Consider the following 4300-nt stretch of genomic DNA (forward strand, 5'->3'; position numbering starts at 1 on the left):
GGACAAGACAGTTTTTAATGCCACAATCCTACCGGTATTCATTATATGAGGTAAGCCAAGTCCCCCTGATTTTAGCGGGAGTTGTAGCAGATGCCTTTTCAATGCCGGAGGTTTGCTATTCCAGAGGAAGGCGGTTATGAGTTTGTTAATTTGGATGCCCACTTTTCTAGGCATTACGCCAATTCTAGCTATATAATTTGCATAAGCGCACACAGTTGTTGTTATTGCTAGAGATCTTAGTCGAAACGATAGGCATCTTTGGTTAAGGGAGATGATTGCGGCGGTGGACCTTTGGATCGCTAATTGCCATGAGGCGTCCGCTACTCCCTTGTTAGTGAAGATAATTCCTAACACTTTCACAGAGTTGACTATGGGAATGTTGGGTATCGAACTGGAGGGGAAAGAGCCGAATAATAACGCTTTGCTTTTTGTCTAGTTGATACGGGCGCCAGATAATGCCGAATACTCAGCAAAAATGTCTTTAAATGTTCGAAAACTCTGATCGTCCTTTAAGAACAAAGAAATGTCATCAGCCTACGCACTGACTCTAATTTCCTCTTGGCCAGTCATAGGAAAGCCTCGAATTTGCTTTGCAGTAATTATGTTTCTTATTAACGGGTCCAGCGAAAGGATGAACAGTGAAGCGCTAAGCGGCCAACCTTGCCGGACCCCTCTGCGAACAGGAAAGGCAGGTGTACTAGTGCCGTTCACTAAAATTTCACTAGTGATGTTATCGTATAGGAGCCGAATGCTGCGTATAAAGTTAGGGGGTAGGTTCAGTAATTCTAAAATTAGAAAGATGTACTTAGGCCTGACACGATCGAAGGCCTTTTCTTGATCTACTGATATATATACCCCGCGCACTTCCTTCATCTGAGCATACTCGAACACGTCCCGGGTGATCATGAGATTCGCGTAAATAGATTGGCCCGGTACTGCGCAAGATTGACATGGGGAGATTATTGAAGGTAACAATTTGGCAAGGCGTATTTGCAGTGTTGTAGCAACTAGTTTGTAGTCAGTGTTTAACAATGTTATAGGACGCCATGATTTTAAGTCTGCCGGGGGAGCTCCCTCCTTCAGCAGGAGTGTGATGCGTCCTCTGCTGAAGGAGGCAGGCTTCTTCCCCTCCCCAATCACCATTTTAACCATTTGGAGTAACGCCTCCCCAAGTGCCTCAAAGAAAGTCCTATAAAAAGTGGTTGTTAAGCCATCACAACCGGGCGCTGTTCTTGTGCTCATGACGTTCAGGGCATGTTTGACTGAGTCGATGGTTAAGTCTTCAGTAATACTCAAGAGGTCCTCCTCTGCAAGGGGCGATATAACACGACACAGCTCTCGGATTCTTGGTTCAATATCTGGAGGTTCCCTGATACCATCGGCACCAAAGAGATCTAAGAAGTGATCACGAATATCTGACTCAATGTCGGATGGGTTAGTCGTGAGTGACACGTCTGGTCGTCTAATTTCGGAGATGTGCACCTTCGCATTAACAATAACGGAGGTGCCGGCGTTCGTAATGCTCATATATTCCTGGTCTGCACCCTCAAGAATGAATCGTTTCTTTACCAGTCGGTCATGTTTTGCCTCTAAAACCTCAAGGTACTCCTTGGTGCAACATGTTAATGTGTCTGCTCATTTTACTATTTGCATTCGGCGCGTGAGTTCGTTGAGCTGTTTGGTAATTCTCCAGTGTCTCGCCTTCCCCTCATCCTGTAGGATTTGTTTCCAAACCTCCTTCAAGGAGTCCCAATTGGATGGGGACATCAATGAGAGGGTTTGGAGGCTCGCTTTAACTGCGTTATTGATGTTTCCAATACAGTCGACATCTTGAAGGACTGCGGGATCTAGCCGCCATCTATCCTGTGTCATGTTGCGACCGGCACTACCTCTCACTGTCACAACTACCGCGCAATGATCCGCTTTGCGCTTGAGGGAGGCCGGGAGGGAGATATTTTCGCACCTAAGTAGCGTGGGCAGTAACGAGTCGGGTAAATATACCCGGTCTATTCTACTTTCTGTGCGGTAGCCGAATCGCATGGCTCCGAAGCGGTCCTGGTGAAGAGAAATCCACGCATCCTATAGCTGGAGATGTCGAAGTAGGTTAATGAGCTCTCTGGCATTATAAATCGAGCCACCCTGCCCTGGGCCTATGATGTCCCTATTAGAATCCACAACACAGTTAAAATCTCCAAGCAAGACATGAGGGATTGGCTCCAGAAGCAGAGGGTGTAAGTTTTTGAAGAATTGATTGGTCAATGATCTAGTAACTGCGCGGAAATATTCACAAATCTAATTTTTCTTCCGTCTATGTACAAGTGAGTGATAAGCGTGCGTCCATTCGCCCCAGATATGCAATGCGCTTTTTCCCGGAATTTTGTGGAGAGGAAGATGGTGCCTACTCCACACGATTTCGCGTTTGTCAATGAAAAGAAAGCACAGACATTGTGCTCACGTTGGAATGAGGCTACCTCGAGTGGGGTGCGAAAGTTCGTCTCCTGTAAGAAGAGAACATCAACACCAAGTTCTCTTGCCATCTCCAGGACATGACGTTGTTTTTGTTTGTCCCTGAATCCACGAACGTTAAAGGTGGCAAATCTGAAGGCACTCATGAGACTTTAGTCTTGATAGCATAAGAGCAACTGGGGCGAGAGGACGCACACTCAGTACAAGGCGAGCTAAGTACAACAATAACCATGACTATAGGTTGGTAGACCTATGAGCAAATGACGAGGGGCAGGGAGTTCTATAGAAGAATTAATCCTGCATGTCGCCATCACTTAGTGATGAGCGCTCATGCAGCTTAGGCGAATGTTTGCGAGCTTTTTTTGGATTTCATACGGCGAACTGCATCGCTGTCACTGCTGTTCTCGTCCTTAGGCCGCCGTATCAGAGTGGCGACATCATGGTCACTGGGTAAGGGGTTAGACCTATCTGGGCTATGCTTACCCTCTTTGTTTCTCCTATGTGAGCGAGATCTGTGCCTCGACTTATTCACCTCACTCCGATCTTCAGTAGGGGTTTTCGGGGATTCCTTTGATTCGTCAACTCCCGAATGAGCCTCTGAGCATGTGGAAAGCTTATCCTCCCGTTCTTCGGGTGTGGCATAGTGCCCACTAGTTACAATTGGTCTGGAATCACTCGGGAACATGGCTTGGCTAAGCGACTCATTGTTATGTTGCCGTGCCTGTACAGCACTATGCTCAGAATGGGACTGCTGTGGCGTGTCCGCCTTAGACTGGTGAAGGTCGGAATTCCCGTGCAGCTCCGTCTCGGAGGAGGCCGCTTCAGAAGCGACCTCCCCAGAGACAGAGCTTGTAGAGGGTTCAGTCTCCGAGGAGACCGAGAGAGAGGTTGGTGACACTTTCGAAAGAGAGTTGCTCTCAGAAGAAACCGAACAAGAGGTGGATGACTCTTTCGAGAAAGATTGACCGCTAAAGGCATGGCACGGTTCACTTTCCGACAAGGAGGCAAGCGGGGACGAGTGCTGTGCACGCGGTTTAAGCACCTGCATGGTAGATTTAGTGGTCGTCACCTTCGGCAAAGTGGACGGCCTCATAGTAACTGAGGTGGCTGGTGGAGCGCCACGGACGGCAGCTACATGTGATTTCTTCCGAAAGCAATCTCTTGTGCCATGGCTCCCGCCACACCGCGTGCACTCCTCTTCACATCCGTCCGTTTCATGGGCGAACAGGCCGCAACGCTTGCAATAGGGTGAAGTGCAAGCCGTGGCCATGTGGCCATCATCCCCACACCTTGCGCACACCCTCCTCATCCCACGGTACTCCATCATCACTTTATGCCCCTGTATCGTCATAAAGTTGGGCACCGGCCTGCTCATTTCGATGTGGATGACCCGCACACCATTTAACTTGTTCTGTGTGTTGGCGACCCCGGCGTGGGACACGCCCTTTACTTTGCCAAATTGTTGCAAAGCAGACAGGAGAGCGTCATCAGACAGGTACAATGGAAACCGATACACATTCACGAAAGTTAAGGGGGGTCCAACGGCATCAACAGGCACTTTAACATTTTTAACTGTAAACCCCTCAGCTAAAATGAGCCTTGTGGCCTGCGCAGCGTTTCTGGTACACACAAGGAATTTGGAGCCTCCCATGTGCTGAAGCCCCAAGACACTATCCTCTCCGGCCGTTAGTTCAAGAGCATCTATCAGGTCGTCTACGGACAGGTCTCCATCCGGAGCGTTAAACAAAAATCAGTTTTCCCTCAAGGGGATCTCACGGAGTGCTTCAGATTCCGCTGCCATTCTCCCAGGACGCTGGCTGCAGCACCTCCCGGG

This window comes from Dermacentor albipictus, unplaced genomic scaffold, assembly GCF_038994185.2.
Source record: "Dermacentor albipictus isolate Rhodes 1998 colony unplaced genomic scaffold, USDA_Dalb.pri_finalv2 scaffold_15, whole genome shotgun sequence".
NCBI classification, from domain to species: Eukaryota; Metazoa; Arthropoda; class Arachnida; order Ixodida; family Ixodidae; genus Dermacentor; species Dermacentor albipictus.